This window comes from Arachis ipaensis, chromosome B5 (genome assembly GCF_059453495.1).
Source record: "Arachis ipaensis isolate K30076 ecotype BB chromosome B5, ASM5945349v1, whole genome shotgun sequence".
NCBI classification, from domain to species: Eukaryota; Viridiplantae; Streptophyta; class Magnoliopsida; order Fabales; family Fabaceae; genus Arachis; species Arachis ipaensis.
The window spans coordinates 60,638,450-60,651,590 of record NC_142440.1 but is presented as its reverse complement, the minus strand read 5'-3'; the positions used below and the strand labels follow the sequence as shown (position 1 = coordinate 60,651,590).

Sequence of the window (13,141 nt, the reverse complement as noted above, 5' to 3'; positions counted from 1 at the left end):
CAAATGTCACAGTTACATACAAACTCTCGGGAGTCTCTATAGAGGGTAGGCCAGTAGAAGCCACGTTGAAGAACCTTGGTGGCTGTTCGCTCACCTCCAAAATGTGCTCTATATTGTGATCCATGACAATGCCATAGGATTTTCTGTGCCTCTTTTCTAGGCACACATCTACGGATCATTCCGTCTGCACAACTCTTAAAGAGATATGGTTCATCCCACAAGTAGTACTTTGCATCAGAAATCAATTTTTTCGTTTGCTGCTTAGTGTACACTTTGGGTATGAATCTCACAGCTTTATAGTTTGCAATGTCTGCAAACCATGGTACCTCCTGAATGGCATAGAGTTGCTCATTCGAAAAGGCTTCAGAGATCTCAGTAGGAGGGAGGGACGCTCCTGCTACTGGTTCTATTCGGGATAGGTAATCAGCTACTTGGTTCTCTGTCCCCTTTCTGTCTCTTATTTCTATATCAAACTCTTGCAGAAGCAATACCCATCTTATGAGCCTGGGTTTTGAATCCTGCTTTGTTAGGAGATATTTTAGAGCAGCATGGTCAGTGTACACAATCACTTTTGATCCCACTAAATAAGATCTGAACTTGTCACTAGCATAAACCACTACAAGCAACTCTTTTTCTGTGGTTGTGTAATTCTTCTGTGCATCATTCAAAACATGGCTAGCATAGTAAATGACGTGTAGAAGCTTGTTACGCCTCTGTCCCAATACTGCACCAATGGCATGGTCACCGGCATCACACATTAATTCAAATGGTAATATCCAGTCTGGTGCAGAAATGACTGGCACTGTGACCAGCTTAGCTTTCAAGGTTTCAAACGCCTTCAGGCACTCTGTGTCAAAGACAAATGGCATGTCAGCAGCTAGCAGATTGCTCAGAAGTTTTGCAATTTTTGAAAAATCCTTTATAAACCTCCTATAAAATCTTGCATGCCTCAGAAAGCTTCTAATTGCCTTAACATTGGCAGGTGGTGGTAATTTTTCAATTACCTCTACCTTAGCTTGATCCACCTCTATCCTCTTGTTCGAAATTTTGTGTCCAAGGACAATTTCTTCAGTCACCATAAAGTGACATTTCTCCTAATTTAGAACCAGGTTAGTCTCTTGGCACCTTTTCAGAATAAGTGCTAGATGGTCAAGACAGAAGCTGAATGAGTCTCCAAATACTGAGAAGTCATCCATGAAGACTTTCAGAAATTTTTTTACCATATCAGAGAAAATAGAGAGCATGCACCTCTGAAAGGTTGCAGGTGCATTGCACAGGCCAAATGGCATCCTTCTGTAGGCAAATACTCCAGATGAACATGTGAATGCTATTTTTTCTTGGTCCTGAAGATCTACTGCAATTTGGTTATAACCTGAATAGCCATCCAAAAAGCAGTAGTATTCATGACATGCTAGTCTCTCTAGCATCTGGTCTATGAATAGTAAGGGAAAGTGATCCTTCCTGGTGGCTGTATTGAGCCTTCTGTAGTCAATACACATATGTCACCCTGTAACTGTTCTTGTAGGAACCAGTTCATTCTTTTCATTATGAACCACTGTCATGCCTTCCTTCTTGGGGACAACTTGGACAGGGCTCACCCAGGGGCTATCAGAAATAGGATAAATAATCCCAGCCTCTAGTAACTTAGTGACCTCTTTCTGCACCACCTCCTTCATGGCTGGATTCAGCCGCCTCTGTGGTTGAACCACTGGCTTAGCATCATCCTCCAATAGGATCTTGTGCATGCATCTGGCTGGGCTAATGCCCTTAAGATCACTTATGGACCACCCAAGAGCTGTCTTGTGTGTCCTTAGCACCTTAATTAGTGCTTTCTCTTCCTGTGGCTCTAAGGTAGAGCTTATGATCACGGGAAAAGTGTCATCTTCTCCCAGAAATGCATATTTCAGGGTTGGTGATAGTGGTTTGAGCTCGGGTTTAGGAGGCTTTTCCTCATCCTGAGGAGTTTTCAGAGGTTCCTTTGTTTCCTCTGGTTCCTCCAGATCAGGCTGAACATCTTTAAAAATGTCCTCTAGCTCTGATTCAAGACTCTCAGTCATATTGACCTCTTCTACCAGGGAGTCAATAATGTCAATGCTCATGCAGTCTTTTAATGTGTCTGGATGCTACATAGCTTTGACAGCATTCAATTTGAACTCATCCTCATTGACTCTCAGGGTTATCTCCCCTTTTTGGACACCAATGAGGGTTCGTCCAGTTGCTAGGAATGGTCTTCCTAGAATGAGAGTTGTACTCTTGTGCTCCTCCATTTCCAGAACTACAAAGTCAGTGAGAAAGGTAAATGGCCCAACCTTGACAATCATGTCATCAATTACGCCTGATGGAATCATAATAGAGCCATCAGCAAGTTGAAGGCATATCTAGGTTGGTTTAACTTCATCAGTCAAACCAAGCTTTTTGATAGTGGATGCAGGTATTAGGTTGATACTTGCCCCAAGGTCACATAGAGCTGTCTTGGTGCAAGCACCCTCTAATGTGCATGGTATCATAAAGCTTCCGGGATCTTTAAGCTTCTCTGGTAAGCTTTTCAGAATGACTGCACTGCATTCTTCAGTGAGGAAAACTTTTTCAGTTTCTCTCCAATCCTTCTTATGACTTAAGATCTCTTTTATGAACTTAGCATAAGAGGGTATTTGCTCGAGTGCCTCTACAAACAGAATATTTATTTCAAGAGTTCTGAGATAGTCTGGAAAGCGGGCAAATTGTTTATCCTGTTCCACTTGGCAGAGTTTCTGAGGATAAGGCATCTTGGCTTTGTATTCTTCAACCTTAGTTGCTGCAGGTTTACTTCCTACAGAAGAGGTTGGAGAAGCCTGCTTAAGGGGGTTGTTATCAGCACTTGCAGGTGTCTGATCCCTTATTAGCGTTTGAATGCTAGAGTTGAGGGCTGTCTGGGTGTTTAACGCCAGGTTGCCACCCTTTTCTGGTGTTTGAACGCCAGAATTGGTTATCCTATGGGCATTTAACGCCAATTCTTTTCCCTTTTCTGGCGTTTGAACACCAGAATCATTCCTCTCTGGGCTCTTACTGTCCTCAGAGGGATTTTAAGCAGTGGATTGGTTATTTTCTGTTAGTTGTTCCTTTCTTGGCTTTCTACTGCTTTGAATTGAGACATTCAATGTCTTCCCACTCCTTAATTGAACAGCTTGGCATTCTTCTGTTATCTGTTTAGATAGCTGCTGTCTTGTTTGATTCAAGTGTTTTTCCATATTCTCATTAGCATCTTTGGTTTCTTGCAGCATCTCTTTAACTTCTGCTAACTATTTTGTTATAATAAGGAATTGTTAATTGAGTTTAGTAACTTGTTCTTGAGGACTAAGTTCAGTGGATACTGCTTTAGCTTCTTCTTTCATGGAGGGCCCACTACTTAAGTGTAGATATTGATTTCTAGCAATTGTATCAATGAGCTCTTGAGCTTCTTCAATTGTCTTTCTCATATGTATAGATCCACCAGCTGAGTAGTCTAGAGACATCTGGGCCTTTTCTGTAAGCCCATAGTAAAAGATGTCTAACTGCACCCACTCTGAAAATATTTCAGAGGGCATTTCCTTAGCATCCCTCTGTACCTCTCCCAGGTATTATAAAGAGATTCATTATCCTCTTGTTTAAAGCCTTGGATGTCTAGCCTTAGCTGTGTCATCCTTTTTGGAGGGAAATATTAATTCAGGAATTTGTCTGATAACTGTTTCCATGTTCTTATGCTTGCTGTGGGTTGGTTGTTTAACCACCTCTTAGCTTGATCTTTTACAGCAAATGGAAACAGTAATAATCTGTAGACATCCTGATCTACTTCCTTATCACGTACTGTGTCAGCAATTTGTAAGAACTGTGCCAGAAACTTAGTAGGATCTTCCTGTGGAAGACCGAAATACTAGCAATTTTGCTGCGCCATGATAATGAGCTGAGGGTTTAGCTCAAACCTATTGGCTCTGATGGGAGCTATACAGATACTACTCCTATATGCAGCAGTAGTGGGGTTAGCATATGACCCTAGAGTCCTTCTGGACTGTTCATTTCCACTTAGGTCCATGATGGAGAAAGGGAAATGATGTAGAAAGGGAAATGATGTAGATTGCAAATAAAAATTTTATTCTTTTGTTTGAAGAATAAATAAAAGAGAAATTAAAATATTTTTGTTTTTATTTTATTTAATTATGAATGAACCAAATTTAAAATAATTGGAAAATTAGAATATAAATTTCAAAAACTAAAAGAAAAGAAAAAGAAATTCGAAAATTAAAATAATTAATTAATTAAGAAGATTTAAAAAATTTTGGATATGATTTTCGAAAATTGGAGAGTGAGAAAGTGGTTAGGGAGTTTTGAAAAAGATATGTCTTAAAATTAAAGATATTTGTAAAAATAAATGAATAAAAGAAAAGATTTGAAAAAGATATGATTTTAAAATTTGAAGATTGAAACTTTCTCAACAAGGAAACACCAAACTTAAAATTTTTCAATCAAAATAATAAAATAGTACAAGTAATTCAAAAATTATGAATAAGAAAAGAAAAAAATTTTGAAAAATTTTATAAAGGATTTTCGAGAAAAAAGAAAATTGAAAAAGATTTAAAAAGATAAATTTTAAAATTGAAATTTTAACTCGACTAACAATAAACTACCAATTTTTTTAAAGTTTTGACTAAGTCAACCTAGGTAATTCGAAAATGATAAGTAATTGAAGGAAAAGATATTATATATATATTTTTTGAATTTAATAAGGAAAGAGAAAAACAATAAAATGACAGCAAACTTAGAACTTTTAGATCAAAACAAAGAAAACAAACAAAAAAACCTCAAATGTCAAGATGAACACCAAGAACACTTTGAAGATCAAGATGAACACTAAGAACAAATTTTGAAAATTTTTAAGGAATTAAGGACACAAAGGACACCAAACTTAAAAATTGTTATACTTTGGATACTAATAATTCGAAGTTGCACAAGAAAAATAAGGAAAGACACAAAACAAGAAAAACTAAAGATCAAACAAGGAAAATAAACAAGAACATCTTGAAGATCAATGAAGAACACAATGCATATATTTTCGAAAATTAAAGAGAAATTAACACATGCAATTGACACCAAACTTAAAACATAAAACTAAACTCAAACAGAAGACTCAATTATAAGGTTATTAGTTTTAAAAATTTTCGAAAATAATCTAGAAAAAGAAAACAAGAATTTAAAAATTTTAACAAAAACAATAATAAAAGACTCAAAATTAGTGACTCTAAACCAAAAAGACAAATTTTTCCTAATCTAAGTAACAAGATAAACCGTCAGTTGTCCAAACTCGAACAATCCCCAGCAACGGTGCCAAAAACTTGGTGCACGAAATTGTGATTACACTTTTTACAACTCCGCACAACTAACCAGCAAGTGCACTGGGTCATCTAAGTAATACCTTACGTGAGTAAGGGTCGATCCCACGGAGATTGTCGGCTTGAAGCAAGCTATGGCTATTTTGTAAATTTTAGTCAGGAGATTAATGATAAGAGTGATTGTAATTATGAAAAATAAATAACATGAAATAAATAGTACTTGTGATTCAGTAATGAGAAACAGGCTGAGGTTCCGGAGATGCTATGTCATCTAAATCTCTGCTTTCCTACTGTCTTCTTCTCCAAACACGCATGGTTTCCTTCAATGGCAAGCTGTATGATCCTCTCGGATGAAAAATACCAGGTACGATCTCTGCACGGCTAGCCTATACCAGGAATGCTGCCAATAGTTCTAGCCTATACCACGAAGGTTCTAACCTCCGGACTCGGTTCGTGGATCAGAAACCCAAGAGATATGCACTTAAGCTGTCGCCCAATGACTACGTTGAGCTCAGATAGAACAGAGTGGTTGTCAGGCACGCGTTCATAGGGTTGAGGATAATGATGAGTGTCACAGATAATCACATTCTCCATATTGAAGTACGAGTGAGTATCTTAGAATAGAATCAAGCGTGATTGAATAGAAAACAGTAGTAATTGCATTAATCCATTGAAATACAGCAGAGCTCCTCACCGCCACCTATGGAGTTTAGAGACTCATACCGTAGAAGATACAATATCCAATGTAAAATGTCATAAGGTACAAAATGAATCTCTAAAAGTAGTTTTTGTACTAGACTAGTAACTTAGATTTACAGAAAATGAGTAACTAAGGGTAGATAGTGCAGAAATCCACTTTTGGGACCCACTTGGTGAGTGTTTGGGCTGAGCTTTCAAGCTTACACATGCATATACTCCAAGTTGGCATTAAACGCCACCCTGGGTGCCAAAATGGGCATTTAACACCGAAACAGGTGCCAGTTCTGGCGTTTTACGCCAGAAACTTTTAGACTGGATTTAAACGCCAGTTTGGACCATTAAATCTCAGGCAAAGTATGGAGTATTATATATTGCGGGAAAGCCCAGGATGTCTACTTTCCAAAGCAATTGAGAGCGCACCAATTGGGCTTCTGTAGCTCCAGAAAATCCACTTCGAGTGCAGAAGGGTCAGAATCCAACAGCATCTGTAGTCCTTTCTCAGCCTCTGAATCAGATTTTTGCTCAGGTTCCTCAATTTCAGCCAGAAAATACCTGAAATTATAGAAAACACGCAAACTCATAGTAAAATCTAGAAAAGTGATTTTTGAATAAAAACTAATAAAAATAGAATAAAAAGTAAATAAAATATACTAAAAACTACCTAAAAACAATGCCAAAAAGGGTATACATTATCCGCTCATCAAGTTTCTTTGTCTTTCTGAATTAACTCTGGTACTACTGTCTTCTTTGCTTGTGAATGATCTTCTTCTATGGCAGGTAATGAACGAAAAATTGATGGTTTAGAATTCACAATAAATTTTCGTTGCAAGTATAGTTTCTAAACCAACAAAGAATCCTTTCATACAAAAGATTGTTTGTCACTAAAACAAACCCCTAAATTTATAAACCGAAGTATTGGAACCTTGGTTCGTTCTCCCTAGGAATTGCGATAAAGTGTCTTGTTATTGGTTTTGAGATATTTTGGGGTTTTTGGGATAAGAGACATGAAATGTAAATGACAATGAAAATAAACTAACAACTAAAAAGGTCTTGACAAAGGTTGGTGGTCAAGGATCTCTATCCTTATCACTAACCACAACATGAGAATTGGCAAGGATCAATCCCACTAAGTCATCCCCTAACTAATAGTAGAGGAAAGTCAAGTGAGCTATATCAATCCAAGTCCATAAGTCCTAGTTCTCCACCAAATCAATTAGTGAGATCTAGAGTTAATGGCTCCCAATCATCAATTACTTGGACATTAGTAACTCAAGAGTTCCTAAGTTACCTTCCCAAGCCAAGAGTATAAAATTCTACTCTAAAATCCAACCAAGCATTTTATCAAACACTTGGAAGGCAAAAAAGGAAAGCATAGTAAAATTACAAGGAATGTAAATCTACACTACTCAATTGCAAGGAATTAAACAACAACAAATCAAATGAACAATAAAGGAAGATGAATCATAAATTGCATTAAAGAGAAATAGAAGAAACAAAAGTACATCATCATAAAAGTAGAGAATTACAAGAACTAAATGCTAAACTAGAAAGAGAAGAGGTAGAAGAAAAAAAATTGCAAAGGATAAGTAAATCAAAGCATGAAATTAAACTAGATCTAAGAGTTTCTAATCTAGATCTAAAACCTAATCCTAATTCTAGAGAGAAGAGAGAGCTTCTCTCTCTAGAAACTAACTTCCTCCAAAACTAATCTAAACTAAACTAATGATGACTACATGCCTCACCCCTCTTCAATCCTTGGGTTAAATATCATCAGAAATGAGTTGGATTGGGCCCACAAGGCTTCTAAAATCGCTGGCCACGAGTTGCATTAAGTAAACCATGTGCCACCATCGGTGTGTATGCGTACAGTGCGCGTGAGCTCCCCTAGTCGCAATAAAACTATGACAAATCTTATATTATTTTGAAGCCCCAGATGTTAGCTTTCCAACACAACTGGAACCGCATCATTTGGACCTCTGTAGCTCAAGTTACGATCGATTAAGTGCGAAAAGGTCGGCTTGACAGCTTTTGCGATTCCTTCATTTCTTCATGAGTTCTCCATTTCTACATGCTTTTTCTTCATTCCCTCAATCCAATCTTTGCCTCCTAAATCTGAAATCACTTAATAAATATATCAAGGCATCTAATGGAATTAAGGTGACTTAAATTTAACTATTTTAAGACCTACAAAGCATGTTTTCACTCTTAAGCACAATTAAAGGAGAAGTTATACAACTATGCTATTTCATTGGATAAATGGGAAAAAGATTGACAAAATCCTCTAAATTCAACACAAGATAAACCCTAAAAATGGGGTTTATCAGCAGGCTGTATGTGATCAACGGCATGGGCCATGGTTATTGATCTCCTCTGCTACAGATTGAACGTCATTGGCCGTGTGATGAGCGAATAATTTATACGCTTTTTGGCATTCTTTTAGTATGTTTTTAGTATATTTTAGTTAGTTTTTATTATGTTTTTATTAGTTTTTAAATAAAAATCATATTTCTGGACTTTACTATGAGTTTGTGTGTTTTTCTTTGATTTCAGGTATTTTCTGGCTGAAATTGAGGGACCTGAGCAAAAATCTGATTCAGAGGCTGAAAAAGGACTGCAGATGCTGTTGGATTCTGACCTCCCTGCACTCAAAGTGGATTTTCTGGAGCTACAGAAGTCCACTTGGCGTGCTCTCAATTGCGTTGAAAAGTAGACATCATGGGCTTTCCAGCAATATATAATAGTCTATATTTTACTCGAGATTTGATGGCCCAAACAGGCGTTCCAAATCAGCTTAAGAACTATGGCGTCAAAACGCCAGAACTGGCACAAAAGCTGAAGTTAAACGCCCAAACTGGCACAAAAGCTGGCATTTAACTTCAAGAAAAGTCTCTACACATGGAAGCTTCAATGCTCAGCCCAAGCACACACCAAGTGGGCCCGGAAGAAGATTTCTGCATTAATTACTTATTTCTGTAACCCTAGGCTACTAGTTCTCTATAGATAGGACCTTTTGCTATTATATTTTCATCTTTGAATCATGTTTTGATGATTGAACCCTCTTTGGGAGGCTGGCCATTCGGCCATGCCTGGACCTTTTGTTCTTATGTATTTTCAACGGTGGAGTTTCTACACACCATAGATTAAGGTGTGGAGCTCTGCTGTTCTTCATGAATTAATACAATTACTATTGTTCTTCTATTCAATTCACGCCTACTTCTTCTCTAAGATATTCATTCGTTCTTCAACTTGATGAATATGATGATCCATGACACTCATCATCATTTTCACCTATAAACATGTACCTGACAACCACCTCTGTTCTACTAGCAATGGCTTGAATCCGTATCTCTTGGGTTTCTAATTCAAGATTGGAACCTTCGTGGTATAGGCTAGAACTATTGGCGGTCATTCTTGAGATCTGGAAAGTCTAAACCTTGTCTGTAGTATTTCAAGTAGGATCTGGGAAGGGATGAATGTGACGAGCTTCAAACTCGCGATTGTTGGGCGTGTGACAGATGCAAAAGGATCAATGGATCCTATTCCAACATGATCGAGAACCGACAGATGATTAGCCGTTCGGTGACAGTGCATTTGGAATATTTTCACTGAGAGGACGGGAAGTAGCCATTGACAACGGTGATGCCCAACATAAAGCTTGCCATGGAAGGGAGTATGAATGATTGGATGAAGGCAATATGAAAGCAGAGGTTCAGGAGGAACAAAGCATCTTCATACGCTTATCTGAAATTCTCACCAATGAATTACATAAGTATCTCTATCTTTATTATATATTTTATTTATCTTTTAATTATCAATTCTCCATAACCATTTGAATCCGCCTGACTGAGATTTACAAGATGACCATAGCTTGCTTCAAGCCGACAATCTTCGTGGGATCGACCCTTACTCACGTAAGGTATTACTTGGACGACCCAGTGCACTTGCTGGTTAGTTGTGCGGAATTGTGACAAAGTGTGATTCAAGTTTGAGAGCTCCAAGTCTTTGGCGCTATTGTTGATGATCACAATTTCGTGCACCAAGTTTTTGGCGCCGTTGCCAGGGATTGTTCGAGTTTGGACAACTGACGGCTCATCTTGTTGCTTAGATTAGGTAATTTTATTTTATGTTTAAGCTTTTTACTTTTTATTTTCGAAAATTTTTTTCAAAAATACAAAAAAAAATTTCTATTTTGTTCTTCAGAGTTTTTAAGAATGAATTCTAGAGTTTCATGATGATTTGTTGAAGTCTGGCTGGCTGTGAACCCATGTCTAATCTTTTGGACCGAGTTTTCAACTTATCATCACAAGAGCTTGTTGATTTCTATCAATTTTACTGTTGTGAGCAATGATCTGCTAAAGCTTGGCTGGCCATTTGCCATGTCTAGTGTTTTGGACCGGAGCTTTCTTTGAAAGCTTGGCTAGCTAGTAAGCCATGTCTAATTCCTGGATCGGAGTCTTAGACTAGTATTGCAATGATTCTTGGAATTCTTATTAAAAAATTTGAATCCCTTTATTTTCTTTTCCACTCAATTTTCGAAAAATCACAAAAATTTTATAAAACCATAAAAATAAAAAATATTCTATGTTTCTTTTTTGAGTCTAGTGTCTAATTTTAAGTTTGGTGTCAATTGCATGTCTTTATTCTTCTAATTTTCGAAAATTACATGCATTATGTTCGTCATTGATCTTCAAGATGTTCTTGATGATTTCCTTGCTCTGATCTTTAAATTCCCTTGTTTTGTGTGTTTAGTTGTTTCTCACATGCATTTTTCAAATTGTTATAGTCCTTAGTATACAAACTTTTAACTTTGGTGCCTTGCATGCATTATGTATTTGATCTTAGTTTTCCATGTTTAATTGCATTTTGATTGTTCCTTATCATTAAAAATCCAAAAATTTTTCAAAATTATGTCTTTTCAAGTCAATAATACAGAGAATTGAAGATTTAGAACATGCAGCAGAGGAATTACACAGAAAAAGCTGGGTGTTCAAAACGCCAAGTGAAGAAGGAAAACTGGCGTTTAAACGCCAGCCAGGGTACCTGGCTGGGCGTTAAACGCCCAAAAGGGTAGCATTTTGGACGTTAAATGCCAGAATGGATACCATTCTGGGCGTTTAACGCCAGGATGACATAAGAGGGAAGATTTTGTTTTTAATTCAAATTTTTTTCAAGTTTTCATAAGTTTTCAAAATCAAATCTTTTTCAAATCATATCTTTTCAATCATATCTTTTCAAAATAAATTTCTTTCCATTTTTTTTACTATTTTCGAAAATACTTGCTAACAATTACTGATTTGATTCAAAAATTTCAAGTATGTTGCTTTCTTGTTAAGAAAGGTTTAATATCTGAATCATATCTTTTAAATTTCTTGTTAGCCAAGTCATTAATTTTAAAATCAAATCTTTTTAAATTGTTTTTCAATTATATCCTTTCAATCATATCTTTTTAAAACCATATCTTTTCAATCATATCTTCTTAATCACATCTTTTTCAAAATAATTTTCAATCATATTTTTTTTATTTCTAATTTCAAAAATTACTTAATTTCTTTCCCAACTTTAATTCTCGAATATCATCAATCAAATTTTCAAAATTTCTTTTAATTATTTCAAAATCTTTTACTTTAATTTCGAAAATTCTTCCCCTCTTCTCACATCCTTCTATTTAAAGGACTAACACTCCTCCACTATCAACTATTCAAACTCTATCCCTCTTGATAAGTTCGAATTCTTCTCTTTCTACCTTCTCCTTCTATTCTTCTTTTCCTCTGACACTTCAAGGAATCTCTATACTACGACATAGAGGATTCCATACTTTCTTGTTCTCTTCTCTTTCATATGAGCAGGAGCAAGGACAAAAGCATTCTTGTTGAGGCTGATCCTGAACCTAAAAGTACCTTGAAGAGAAAGCTAAGAGAAGCTAAAGTAAAACTCTCTGTAGAGGACCTAACAGAAATTTTCAAACAAGAAGAAGCCATGGCAGCCGAAAACAACAACAATGCCAACAATGCAAGGAAGGTGCTTGGTGACTTTACTGCACCTACTCCCGACTTCTATGGGAGAAGCATCTCAATCCCTGCCATTGGAGCAAACAACTTTGAGCTTAAGCCTCAATTAGTTTCTCTGATGCAACAGAATTGCAAGTTTCATGGACTTCCATTGGAAGATCCTCATCAGTTCTTAGCTGAATTCTTACAAATCTGTGACACTGTCAAGACCAATGGGATTGATCCCGAGGTCTATAGACTTGTGCTTTTTTCCTTTGCTGTAAGAGACAGAGCTAGGATATGGTTGGATTCACAACCTAAGGAAAGCCTGAACTCTTGGGAAAAGCTAGTCAATGCCTTCTTGGCAAAGTTCTTTCCACCTCAAAAATTGAGTAAGCTTAGAGTGGAAGTCCAAACCTTTAGACAGAAGGAAGGTGAATCCCTCTATGAAGCTTGGGAAAGATACAAGAAATTAATCAGAAGGTGCCCTTCTGACATGCTTTCAGAATGGAGCATCATATGTATCTTCTATGATGGTCTGTCTGAACTGTCCAAGATGTCATTGGACAGCTATGCTGGAGGATCTTTTCATCTGAAGAAGATGCTTGCAGAAGCTCAGGAACTCATTGAGATGGTTGCAAATCACCAATTCATATACACTTCTGAAAGGAACCCTGTGAATAATGGGACAAAGCAGAAGAAAGGAGTTCTTGAGATTGATACTCTGAATGCCATACTGGCTCAGAACAAAATATTGACTCAACAAGTCAATATGATTTCTCAGAGTCTGTCTGGAATGCAAGCAGCAACAGGCAGTACCAAAGAAGCTTCATCTGAAGAAGAAGCTTCATCTGAAGAAGAAGCTTATGATCCTGAGAACCCAGCAATGGAAGAGGTGAATTACATGGGAGAACCCTATGGAAACACCTATAATCCTTCATGGAGAAATCATCTAAATCTCTCATGGAAGGATCAACAAAGACCTCAACAAGGTTTCAACAACAGTAATGGTGGAAGAAACAGGTTTAGCAATAGTATGCCTTTTCCATCATCTTCTCAGCAACAGACAGAGGATTCTAAGCAGAGCCACTCTGACTTAGCAACTATAGTCTC

The 13,141-nt window shown here is 37.0% G+C and overlaps 1 non-coding gene across 1 annotated transcript; it reads right to left on the bottom strand.

Moving 5' to 3' along the window:
- Window positions 1-12,422: 12,422 nt before the first annotated feature.
- LOC148564365 (small nucleolar RNA R71) lies at window positions 12,423-12,530 on the bottom strand. The gene has a single exon (XR_015885544.1). It is a non-coding gene; the product is annotated as a small nucleolar RNA R71 (small nucleolar RNA).
- Between the last annotated feature and the right edge of the window lie 611 nt (window positions 12,531-13,141).